The sequence below is a fragment of the Schistocerca nitens genome, chromosome 4 (assembly GCF_023898315.1).
Source record: "Schistocerca nitens isolate TAMUIC-IGC-003100 chromosome 4, iqSchNite1.1, whole genome shotgun sequence".
In the NCBI taxonomy this organism is placed as follows: Eukaryota; Metazoa; Arthropoda; class Insecta; order Orthoptera; family Acrididae; genus Schistocerca; species Schistocerca nitens.
The window spans coordinates 630,638,184-630,651,890 of record NC_064617.1 but is presented as its reverse complement, the minus strand read 5'-3'; positions in this window follow the sequence as shown (position 1 = coordinate 630,651,890).

Genomic DNA, 13,707 nt, shown 5'->3' with positions numbered 1-13,707 from the left:
ACACCGCGGTTCCTGGTGTGTCCGCTGTGCCGTGCGTGTGATCATTGCTTGTACAGCCCTCTCGCAGTGTCCGGAGCAAGTATGGTGGGTCTGACACACCGGTGTCAATGTGTTCTTTTTTCCATTTCCAGGAGTGTAGTTACAGAGAAAGATCGCATTTCCGTAGTAATGAATATGACAGAGCCAACCATAGAAACAGACAATTTGGGAACCAAAGCAATTATCATCAAGGGAGACAGAATAACTTCAGACCCAACAGTTCAGCGGGCAGTTGCGATTCAGGGAGAAATTCTTCACCACGTGACCGGCAAGAAAGAAACTATGGAATCTACCGACATGACGACAGACGATATAATCGTAACGACAGACTTGAATTTTACCAGAACTGGCGGGATTCAAACAGAGCAGGGACCTCTCCACAAGGTGAATTTGTAGAAGTTAGGTCTCCTAATCCTAATAACGACGCGCGCCAACGAAGAGACATACAACGTCTCGCACCGCAGGCAGCCACGTGCGCTGGCTGGCTCAGAGAAAAATAACATAGACGCTAACCTTGAAAAAAATTTTAGCATTCCTTACCGACGTATACAACATGATAATTGCGTTGAAGTTGAAACTCTGCGTGCTAGGAAGAATAAAGGATAGCACCACATTTCACATGTAAAACCGTTTATTGAGAGATAATCTGCTTTTTAACTTAGTCTTTGCCATAAAATTTTTCACTTCACAGTACTACTACGCTTTGTCACACGTAGAAACTGTTAACAGGCAACAATGTTTTGAAGTTAACTATCCTGTCTAGAACCTAGGGAACATATTTAGACAGTAATTACAAATGCATGGTTATAATGAACAGACGACACAGTGTTATTGTGTGTACATTCTTGCTTGTTAGTTGCACCATTACGAAACGACTATAAGGCTTACATACTTAGAACATATACTGGTACTGCTAATGAGATTTTAATGCAACATTTTGGTTTACTTGAAAATACATTCTGGATTTAAAGTACTTTCTGAGAGATACCAGATGACACAGTGGTTAGTTTATGTGACAGCTACACGATTTTATCAAGACGCTACTAATGAGTGACAATTTACAATGTTGCCTTTGCGGTGTTTCTGTTTTATGTCTGCACAGTTTTTCTGAATTCTTCTGGAAAGGAAAACATGTTTTAGTAGTAACTTTTGTGGTATAGCTACAATGAGACAGCCTTTTCCGTAGCACAACAATACGTTACAGTACAGTACTTTCTTCATCACGGCAATAAACGTAATAAGTAAGATATCTATACGCAAAGCATTTCACTTTTGTTTGTCATGAGGTAAGTACATTGACTTCTGCAGAACTTAGCTTTCAGAGGACGATAACTACGACACTTCCAAAGAGATTATCTTACAACAAGACGCACATTTAGTGCTACAGGACACGCATTTGAGTGATTAATTTTGTACTTAAAACATTTAATTTTAATGATTTTTGAATCACAAAGATAGAAAGAAAGTTTTCGGTGATACATTTCATTCGATTGCTGTAATCTGTAACACCTGAGGGTATAATTACATTAATCCTCAGGGGGTACACGCTTACTTTGTGTACCATTTTTTGGCAAGCACAAGGAGCCCTAGCTAATATGGTATTTGCTTATACATCTTTACACAACGGTACCATATTTCTCTAACACGTAAATTACACAGCTATCTGATCATTTAACTGAGAGACAAACATTTATTTTACTACATCAGTGACACGTTTACACAATTACACAGTTGGTTAACTTCACACTTATGAAATTGTATTTTGTCTGTACTTTGTGAACTGTTCATATTTTTTTCGGAACCATTGTGATACTATGAGAGCTTTGAATGATGTATTTGGTATGGGATCATGATTTTAAAGTACGTTTGAGGTAGATGACAATATTGAAATGAGCAGAGAATTTTCTTTAGGTTTTGAAATTATTGGAGGAAGCTACGACGATTTTGAGAATTGACTGAGATGTTATGATATTATTACGATGACAATGTGTATTATGCTGTTGAGGTATGTTTATGATCAATAAGCTGATGCTATATGAGGAATTTGATTATGTTATGTATTTATTATGATGAAATATTGAAGAAGTGTCGACGAACATGTATATGTGTAGTAAGGTAAGGAATAATGAATTGTGGTTAGGGACTCAGGTTTGTGAAAAAGGATGTTGGAAATCAAGAATCGTACTTTAAGAGTTATGAAATGTGTGTAAATGCGTGAATGTAGCACAATGCCGGCGAAAATTTTTTGGACACTGTTATATTTACTGGATTTTGTTTCTACACATTTGTAACGCAAATTCTCGACCTGTGAAATTTTTATATGAGACTGTCACTGTAGCGGACACTGCTGTCGTAAATATTTCGGTAAGAAAGGTAAGTGACCTCGACGTAATGCGTCGTTGACGCCCAGCTGTGCGACAGTCGCCTGGAAAAAAACCATTCGTGTGTGCCTTTCAGAGGCACAGGTGGAGAAAAAAGGAGGCCATTATCCTCGCTATTGACATTTCTTTGTAGAAAGCATCGCAAATACGACACGCTCAAACTTGAAAACATATGATTATACTGTGGATCTCTTAATTTATGATATTTACTAAAATGCCTAATGCAATGATGAGAAACATTTTACATCTATTGTCTTTCTAGTTGAGAGTTTGCTCATTTTGTTTAATATCTAGTTTCTAGCTGCACTGCAGCATTGGTTAAAATAAAATTTTATAGATGTACTAATATAGATATTTTATGCCTACAGATCCACTCTGGTGAAGTGAAATACCAAATCCAAAATCGTTGATATAAGGGTTTCAATTGCCGCATTGTTTCAACTTCGTGATATCGACTACAGGCCGAATACACTCCTGACAATCGCAGTGTCCTAGATCTCTGCGAAGTTACCTTATGAGCGCTATATTTCCGTCCTCCCCTATCAAAGCCAGAAGCAGGCAGTTGTCATGGGGCCGACATACATATTAGATTCACTATTGTGCGATTTAACACAGTCAGTTGCTTTTTACAAGCGTTTCACATTAACATACATTGGGTAGGATTTGCGCCAAATGCTTTTTCCGTGTTTTGTCGAAAACAAAAGCAAGAGCATTAGGCAACTCGGAGGCCGATAAGCTGCACGCATTTCGCTCCACTCTGTTCGAATAAAGCCGCTCGCAGGTGCAGTTTCACAGACGCACAAATGTTGATTCTCCTTGAGATTATTCAGATGCTACCGCTCGTGTTTTATGAATTACTTCACTCGAGTTGGCACGCCAGTCTTTCAAAAACAATTGTTTATCGATATAAACTGCGGACAGTGGAAAAACTGTAGCTCAGTATTTCTTGTGGTAACGTTTTCTCTTTTCGTTCACTAAATATTTATTGTCTTAATTTTTTTGGCATTCTAATGTAATGTTTTTGCTTTTTATTCACTTATAACAGACAGTCTTTTAGTATTTCGGGTTAGTCACCGCCTGTTAAAGTCTGAAAACTATTGCATTTACGACATTACATGCAAGCATTTCCTTATGCCGTTTTAGTAACAGCTTGTATTTGCAGCGTTTTAAATTATGAAACATTTTAATGGGCGTTCACGACTGGGGGAGCAATACGATTTTGCACATGTGATTATGATACTTATTTCATATCCTAAATTGAAGGTGAAGGGGGGGGGGAGAAAGTAATGGAAACGGAAGGACTTCTTGATGTCAACTGCATCGGATCTTAATGCATAATCAGATGTGACGAGTGAGAAATGTGTTCTGGATCGGGACTCGAATCCGGGCTCGCCTGCTTTCTAGAGTGTTGCGTAAAGCACTGCGCCATCCGGACACAGTGATTGTCGCAACTGCACGCACTGTCTCGGCACGCTTCCCAATCGACCCATACTCCCACAGAGCGCCACCTGTCCGCAGCCGGCCGGGGTAGCCGAGCGGTTATAGGCGCTACAGTCTGGAACCGCGCGACCGCTACGGTCGCAGGTTCGAATCCTGCCTCGGGCACGGATGTGTGTGATGTCCTTAGGTTAGTTAGGTTTAAGTAGTTCTAAGTTCTAGGGGACTGATGACCATGGAAGTTAACTCCCATAGTGTTCAGAGCCATTTGAACCATTTTGAACCATTTGAACCAACCTGTCCGCAGCCTCCGTCTACATTCTCCATGCTGGCTACTTTGGGGTTCCCACAGGAGGTCGAACGTAATTGTACATCCGCAATGAAGATGGTGGATTAATGGCCCATCGAGGCGAATCAGCTGCCTCCTTTCGATCGCTTTTTTTGCTTTTGCGATCAGCGTCTTACTGGATTCCCCTAGAAACAGGAAGTGGTGAGCGGTCTCGAAGCTGAGCGTACTATATGGAACACATGTCCTACATACTTATCCTCGTGCCTCTTACTTAAAAATAAACAGTATTTACAGCAAAATTAAAATATCAATGTTTAATGCAGGTGTTATTGGAAAATGGTTGATCTGTATTGTGAAACGGAAGGATGTTAAAAAAACAAAAAACAAAGAAACCAATGGATCATATAGCGCTAGAAAACGCAATTTTCTAAACAAAGGCAAATTTTAAAAAAACGCAAAAATATGTATCAAACATTGCTTCAATACTTCGTCGAGCTGATGTAAAGCATGTTTTTGTTCTTCATAAGTAACTTTCACACTCGTCAGTTATAACAGAAAACTCTTGCCTTTGATCCTGATGAAGAATGTTCTATTGAGTATAAAATAACAACAATAGTTATATAGATTTTTATGTTTGTACACATAAATTGTACTTGCATCAAAGGTAATTGCTTTGGTTACATAAAAACGCAGAAGTTAAGCGATCAACTAATTTTTAGTACCAAAACGCAGTTTATATTTTGTAAGTATATAAAATACACAATGCACTAACACTGAACAATCTGCAGTTCTAGCTATGTGAGAAACAAATGAATAAATAAAACCAAAGAGAAGTCGTCGACTTCCAATTAGTCTCGCACACATTCATTTATATTTCTTTCCCTACTGACGCTACCAATACTTTCTGTAATGCCAGCATTTACTGCATCATACCAAAACCTCTGAACCGTAGTTCTGGTAGAGTGCAACTCTAATAGCATTTCACTGACGACGAAACTTTCGTACTTGGACTAGAGTGTGGTTACGACGTAACATCGTTTAGTAAAGACGCCACATATTTCAGAAATATACAGCACAGTGTCTATAATAAGGCAATGCAAAAGCCATAGCCTACACAGCAAGGAAACAGAATTCTGGGGATCTTCCACCAGTTCGCCTACGCTTGTGTTGGGTGTCGCCGGCTGAACGACGGATAATCTGGGAGAAAGCGGAGAAAATGCTGCAAAATGACATCGTTAAACTTTCAGAGAGCTGTTGGTCGTTCCCTTGTCCCCATGAACGAGAAGGACGGCACATGGCGCTTATGCTTGAACTATCGACTATCGACGACAAAACAAAATCACGAATAAAGATATGTATCCATTGCCTTACAATGATGACACTCTGTTGTTGTTGTGGTATTCAGTCCTGAGACTGGTTTGATGCAGCTCTCCATGCTACTCTATCCTGTGCAAGCTTCGTCTCCCAGTACCTACTGCAACCTACATCCTTCTGAATCTGCTTAATGTATTCAGCTCTTGGTCTCCCTCTATGATTTTTATAAGTTAGTGATCCCTTGATGCCTCAGAACATGTCCTACCAACCGATCCCTTCTTCTAGTCAAGTTATGCCACAAGCTCTTCTTCTCCCCAATTTTATTCAATATCTCCTCATTAGTTATGTGATCCACCCATCTAATCTTCAGCATTCTTCTGTAGCACCACATTTTCTAATCTAATTCCCTCAGCATCAGCCGACTTAATTCGACTACATTCCATTATCCTCGTTTTGCTTTTGTTGATGTTCATCTTATATCCTCCTATCAAGACACTGTCCATACCGTTCAACTGCCCTTCCAAGTCCTTTGCTGTCTCTGACAGAATTACAAAGCCATCGGCGAAACTCAAAGTTTTTATTTCTTCTCCATGGATTTTAATACCTACTCCGAATTTTTCTTTTGTTTCCTTTACTGCTTGCTCAAAATATGGATTGAATAACATCGGGGGGAGGTACAACCCTGTCTCACTCCCTTCCCAACCACTGCTTCCCTTTCATGTCCCTCGACTCTTATAACAGCCATCTGGTTTCCGCACAAATTGTAAATAGCCTTTCTCTCCCTTTATTTTACCCCTGCCACCTTCAGAATTTGAAAGAGAGTATTCCAGTCAACATTGTCAAAAGCTTTCTCTAAGTCTACAAATGCTAAAAACGTAGGTTTGCCTTTCCTTAATCTATCTTGTAAGATAAGTCGTAGGGTCAGTATTGCCTCACGTGTTCCAATATTTCTACGGAATCAAAAATGATCTTCCCTGAGGTCGGCATCTACCAGTTGTTCCATGCGTCTGTAAAGAATTCGCGTTAGTATTTTACAGCCGTGACTTATTAAACTGATAATTCGGTAATTTTCACATCTGTCAACACCTGCTTTCTTTGGGATTGGAATTATTATATTCTTCTTGAAGTCTGAGGGTATTTCGCCCGTCTCATACATCTTGCTCACCAGATGGTAGAGTTTTGTCAGGACCAGTTCTCCCAAGGCTGTCGGTAGTTCTAATGGAAGGTTGTCTACTCCGGTGACCTTGTTTCGACTCAGGTGTTCAGAGCTCTGTCAAACTCTTCACGCAGCATCATATCTCCCATTTCATCTTCATCTACATCCACTTCCATTTCCATAATATTGTCCTGAAGAACATCGCTCTTGTATAGACCCTCTGTATACTCCTTCCACCTGTCTACTTTCCCTTCTTTGCTTAGAATTAGGTATCCATCTGAGCTCTTGATATTCATACAAGTGGTTCTCTTTTCTCCAAAGGTCTCTTCAATTTCCCTTTAGGCCGTATCTATCTTACCCTAGTAAGATAAGCCTCTATACCTTAACATTTTTCCTCTAGCCATCCCTGCTTAGCCATTTTGCACTTCCTGTCGATCTCATTTTTGAGACGTTTGTATCACTTTTTGCCTGTTTCATTTACTGCATTTTTATATTTTCTCCTTTCATAAATTAAATTCAATACTTCTTCTGTTACCCAAGGATTTCTACTAGCCTTCGTCTTTTTACCTACTTGATCCTCTGCTGCTTTCGCTACTTCAGCCCTCAAAACTACCCATTCTTGTTCTACTGTATTTCGTTCCCCCATTCCTGTCAATTGTTCCCTTACACTCTCCCTGAACCTCTGTACAACCTCTGGTTTAGTCAGTTTATCCAGGTCCTATCTCCTTAAATTCCCATCTTTTTGCAGTTTCTTCAGTTTTAATCTACAGTTCATAACCAATAGATTGTGGTCAGAGTCCACATCTGCCCCTGGAAATGTCTTTCAATTTAAAACTTGGTTCCTAAATGTCTGTCTTACCATTATATAATCTATCTGATACCTTCTAGTATCTCAAGGCTTCTTCCACGTATACAACCTTCATTCATGATTCTTGAACCAAGTCGTAGCTATGATTAAGTTATGTTCTGTGCAAAATTCTACCAGGCGGCTTCCTCTTTCATTTCTTAGCCCCAATCCATTTTCACCTACTACGTTTCCTTCTCTTGCTTTTGCTACTGTCGAATTCCAGTCACCCATGACTATTAAATTTTCGTCTCCCTTCACTATTTGAATAATTTCTTTTATCTCATCATACATTTCATCAATTTCTTCATCTGCAGGGCTAGTTGGCATATAAACTTGTACTGCTGTAGTAGGCGTGGGCTTCGTATCTATCTTGGCCACAATAATGCGTTCACTATGCTGTCTGTAGTAGCTTACCCGCACTCCTATTTTTTATTCGTTATTAAACCTACCCCTGCATTACTCCTATTTGATTTTGTATTTATAACCCTGTATTCACGTGACCATAAGTCTTGTTCCTCCTGCCATGGAACTTCACTAATTTCCACTATATCTAATTTTAACCTATCCATTTCCCTTTTTAAATTTTCTAACCTAGCTGCCCGATTAAGGGATCTGACATTCCACACTCAGATCCGTAGAACGCCAGTTTTCTTCCTCCTGATAACGACGTCCTCTTGAGTAGTCCCCGCCCGGAGATCCGAATGGGGGACTATTTTACCTCCGGAATATTTTATCCAAGAGGACGCCATCATAATTTAACCATACAGTGAAGCTGCATGGCCTCGGGAAAAATTACGGCTGTAGTTTCCCCTTGCTTTCAGCCGTTCGCAGTACCAGCACAGCAAGGCCGTTTTGGTTAGTGTTACAAGGCCAGATCAGTCAATCATCCAGACTGTTGCCCCTGCAACTACCGAAAAGGCTTCTGCCCCTCTTCAGGAACCACGCGTTTGTCTGGCCTCTCAACAGCGACCACTCCGTTGCGGTTGCACCTATGGTACGGCTATCTATATCGCTGAGGCACGCAAGCCTCCCCACCAACGGCAAGGTCCATGGTCCATGAGGGGAGGGATGACACCCTAGACTAACTGAAAGGAGCAAAGTATTGCTCTACTATGGACATGCAGTAGGCTACTGGCAAATCGAGGTTGACGAGGCTGACCAGGAAAAGACTGCCTTTATACATCCTGATGGCCTTTATGAGATTAAAGATATGGCTTTTGGATTGTCTGACATTCCAGCCATCTTCGAACGTATGATGGATAACTTGCTTCCACACTTTGAACGACGTGTCTTTGCTGTCTGGATGACAGCGTCGTTTGTTTAAAGGAATCTGGAGAATATCTAAGCCACTTGACAGACGTGTTGCGCTTTCAGACCGCAGGAATCTGCCTGATTCCGAGAAAGTGACTCTTCACCACTCAAGAAATACAATTTTGGGGCACCTAGTGAATGGCAATGAAGACCATGCCGATCCAGAGAAATTAGGAGCAGTTACAGATTGTCTGACTCCCCATCACGTTTGTGATGTGAGATGTAGTACAACTAGCAATTCATACAGGAATTCAATAGCAAGGCACATACCTTGTAAAAACTACTGCAGCAAGATGCCAAATTTTTCTGGAACGAGATACAATAAAGACATTTTACTGTCCATAAGGAGCCGATAACATCTTCTCCCGACTTTGTTTGATGAAAATGCCGATACAGTATTTTACTCTGACATTATCGGTAATAGGGTATGTGCAGATCTAATGCACATTCAGGAGGATGCCGATAGCTTATGCTTGCAGAGCACTTTCCAAGACCGTGACGAAGTTCTCTACAAATGAAGAAGAACTGCTTGCCATTGGTTGGGCCACTTGCTCTTTCCAGCCATATTTGTTTGATAAACCATTTATGATTGGAATGGAACACTATTCTCTATGCTTGTAGACTGTCCTGGAGGTTCCGCCGGGTCGAATGGTGAAATGCGCACTGAGGCTTCAGGAGAATGGCGTAAGAGTGATACAAATGCAGACCCAAACACAAGGATGCTCACTGCCTTTCAAAAAATCCTTTGGAGGATCATGGCTGTGTGGATGAAGTATCAGTCATCGCTGCATTAAATGACATTGCTGCTGAAAAGAAGGAAGATTCAGTACCGATGAAAAGTATAGGTGCTTTGAAGAAGGAGAAACCGCCTGAAGGAGAATTTCAGCTAATAAACGGAACATTGGATAAGAGGAAGTGTGATAAGTAGGGTGAAAAGGTCGCTTGTAATCACAGTTCATCTACAGTCAGGTATCCTTGTTTCCAAAGATGCACCAACATCTGATCACCTGGGATTCGTGAAGACTTTAGACAGGATTAGACGAAGGTTTCACTCTAATAATCTGTTAGACACAGAGTGAGCCACTGTAATGAGTGCCATGACAGCGCTGTTCCATCTAAATGGAACTGACTTCCTCAGAAGATTCAGAAACTCACCAAAAAGTTATGGGTAGATGGAAGTCTATACGGAGTGTCTCACCAACTATGATGTCACCAAAACTGTGCCAACTGCTGAAGCTTTGGCGATTGCCAAATTTCTTGAAGAAGATCATTTTGAAACATGGAACATCCCATGTGAGGATTGCTGATCGTGGGAAAGTTTTCTACTCGGGAATAGGATCAGAAACCGATTGACAGCTGCCAACCATCCACAAACGAAGGACCTCATGGAACACTGTAATAAGACATTGGCAAATTTTCTGTGGATGTAAGCTGATGTCGAACATAAGGACTGAGATAAAATACTGCTTGTCACGACGTTCACTACAATAGCAAAGTAAGACACTACAGGGGTCATATCGTTCTTTCTCATCCACGGTTGTGAGACCGAAACGAAAATGGGTACACTGTTCGCGTATCAAACGGGTGACACTCTGGATGATAACGTGACTGAAGAAGCAAGCATAGCGTCAAACAGAACCTGGATGCCCAGGAGGAAGAGACCGCTACAGCTCCTGGCACTGCAGTGATATACAGCCCAGGAGACGTGGTATAAGTTTTCTGGCCTGTGTAGAAATTGGGATTATCGAAAAAGTTGCTAATGCTCTACTTTAGCCAATATTGTATCCTTCGTTACTTGTCGGCCGTCACGGCCCGAACAGTAATATAGGCAGTGTGGTGTAGTGGTTAGAGTTGCTAGTTGGCGTGCTACAGGTCGCCACTTCTAATACGACCACTAGGAATTATTTATTATTTACTGGTTAACATTTCTGAAGTTCTCCACCAGGGGAAGACCAGAAGACAAAGAATCACAATCACTTTCCACCAAGCCTTGGTAACGGAGCCAAATTAGTAAAAAGAAAATAAAAGCCTCCACGTTGTACAAACCAATCAGAATATCCTCTGCTCATTGAATCAAGAGGGGAGATATCCTGAGAGGAGCCAATCAACAATTCAAACTCTTTCTTGTCTGAAAAAAAGAAGATTTTAGACTGGAGAGTCATCGTTCTCACGGTAAGTATGGCCATGTTTCGGCAAAGAACGTCTAGGCAGTCCCTCATTTATGGAGAGATCTAATCTTTCCAGGCCAACTACTTCCAATTCTTGAAAGTAGGTTGTTAAGCTTCCCAGACAGTCATACCCATGAAATATACGTTTTTGCTACTCGCTAAAAGAACCTGGCGACTTCCTGACATCAGGGGAGTTACAATCTTGCCTCCACTAAACAAGTGCATGAGCCAATCCGTTTGTATCGCCCCAGCTTCTAACATGAAAATGCTTGTAGTTTTGTGACCATCTCACCATTTCCAGAAAAGCTCAGATTACAGCAGTCTCTCTTAAATGGCTTCCTACGCCCACTTTCCGCCAACTGGCCGCCTTTGTGACGGTCTGTTGCCTGCCCCAGGTAAAATACATTGGGAACTAGTGCCCTCCTGCTCCAATTCTAAGTGGGAAGAGTGGAGCGCGATGGCCCAAAGTCCCTCTGCAGGTAGAATTTACAGAGCGCTGCTTCCCTGACTCACATAGCCAGGTCGCTGGACACAACATTTATGGCTCGCAATCCATCTTTCTCCCTGTTCGCCGTCGCATCCACTATGGCTACTTGGGTACAAGTTCGTGCGGTTCTAGGCGCTTCAGTCTGGAACCGCGTGACCGCTACGGTCGCAGGTTAGAATCCTGCCTCGGGCATGGATGTGTGTGATGTCCTTAGGTTAGTTAGGTTTAAGTAGGGGACTGATGACCTCAGATGTTTAGTCCCATAGTGCTCAGAGCCATTTGAACCATTTTGGTATAACTTCTCTACAGGCCACACATGCGGTTTTATGAACATTCTGCCTACAGTTTCCTCATGCAAAAAAGTCATAAACCACACATCCAAAAGTAGTACTGCGTACCAGGGAGATCATGACCTAAAATATAAGTATTAATCTGAGCAACAATGTAGTTAAGATGAGAGAGTGGCGTGCGACCTCTTAACAACAATCACGTTAGATAGATACAGGGTGATTCCATGATGACGGTACAAGCTTCAGGGATGATGGAGAACGGTACTGAGATAAGAGACCATAGTCTCGAAACGACGAAGTCGAAAGATGTAAGTTGTTCCGAATCGCTGACAATGGAATGCACATACAGCACTGTTGTTGCTAAGCCTGTAGGGTAGGCAACTTCGACAGGTGGACCGAAACAAGGAAAAACTGTCTAGTAAGCATGGGTTCCAAAATGCATACCTTAATAACTATGAGCACTTTTGCGTCTTCGATACTTTACAGCACATCTCATCTACTGCAAATTGTTAGGTTTACATATTTCTGAAGGAGGTAGTACAGACCAAAAGAAGAAAAAATGTCCAGTAAATATGGGCTCTAAAATCCATATGTTAAGAGCTATTGGCTTCTTCAGTAGGAGAGATGTGTTTCATTACAGTGAAGATGCACTTTAGAGCCAATGTTTACTGGACGTTTTCTCTTGTTTTGGTCCATACAACCACCTCTGAAAGTTGTCTGCCCCATAATCTTAGCAGGAACAGTAACGGTAAATGTATTTCACTGTAGAGGTATCAGAACGATTTTCGTTTATAACTTTCGACTCGATCGTTTCTGGACAAAGGTCACTTACCTCAAATTGATTGATTTACGCTTATCCATCATCTCTGAAGTTTGGAACATCATCACGGAATCACCCTATGTAAACAGAGACTTGTCAGAACCTTTCATTGCCAACAAGAGGGGTCAAAAAAGGGTGTGCTGACGAAGATGCTACTCTGAATAGTGTTTTATATGCACACACTGTTACAGTTGTAATAGAGAAAGAGAATTAATTGCGAAATCCACTTTTTTACTTCCTAAGCAAAATATCCAAAGTCTTCAATATGGTTATATCCACAAAGAAAAAAAAAATGTTAAAGGAAGGGATCCAATTTTAGTTATCTGAGATGTGACATTACATACGAGTACGACAAAGATACAGACGAGAACGTAGCAAAATTTGGAAACAATAAACAGTATTTTGGAAACAAGACAAAAATAATACGAATGAAATGCCACAAAATAATGGTCGTCAACATACCACTACATAAGGGTGTCGAGGGCCATTTGCAGACGATAAGCAATTAAGATCCAGGCAGCTCAAGTAAGATTCTAAGGGATTTTTTTTGGCTTTGCTAAATGGTACGAAAACAACTGAGGTCATAAGGGCCAATTTCATAACATTAGAACACCAATAAGTAAAAGAAGTTGAAAGCAACTATACGCTAAGCCCAGTCGACAGAAGGAAAGAGAGTTAAAAATAAGGACTTCCCTTGGAGAGAGATCCACAAAATACCCCTTACAGATTGCGGAGGTCCCTAACCAAAGATTAAAAGTCCTTCACTATACCACTACGACAGATAAAAAGTCCGCACGTCGTTCGCTAAAACGGCCGATATCTCGGACGGCAAACATACATAGAAACGTAAGCGGTTAAAAAAAGGGTACTGCGTCAGGAAATGCCAAACCGTCAAAGGCTGACGACAATAAGCACAAAGCGGCGGGGGATCACCATTTAACAAATGAATATGGCTAAAAAGACAGTGTCCAATACGAGAGCTAGCTAAAATGATCTTCTCGTGACGACAGGGCCGAGAGGAGGTCGGTTAAGCCGTTGGTGAAGGTTTAATTCCATAAAGCTTATTCCCATGAAAAGAAAACCAGTGGTGATGCCAAAGTGACACAATCTGCTGACAGATGGCAACACAGAGATCATCCGGAAGAATGGAAGAGCTAGCAGGCCGAGG